Raw genomic sequence first — 295 nt, 5'->3', positions numbered from 1 at the left:
AGTTTTCAAGGTCATTTCAAGGTCAAGGTCACTTTTTTAAATGGAACTCCCTATTTTTAATGCCGGATTCGGAAAGAGCGGGAAATTTTACATCCAGATATGTATCAAAGTATAAAGTTAACGTGACTTCCATAGGTCAAATGAAGGTCAAGGAACCACCTCTATCAAACCCCAAGCAGGCTAAACCACCTAACTCTGGGAACAGCGAATTTAATCGTTTCTTTTTCTTTAAAATAAATTGAATTGCAATCCACAAGTAGACTGACTCACAAGCTCGTGCATTATCTTCGTTGTA

This window comes from Dinoponera quadriceps, unplaced genomic scaffold, assembly GCF_001313825.1.
Source record: "Dinoponera quadriceps isolate SergipeBrazil2010 unplaced genomic scaffold, ASM131382v1 scaffold3943, whole genome shotgun sequence".
Classification (NCBI taxonomy): domain Eukaryota; kingdom Metazoa; phylum Arthropoda; class Insecta; order Hymenoptera; family Formicidae; genus Dinoponera; species Dinoponera quadriceps.
Note: the sequence above shows the minus strand (reverse complement) of the source record.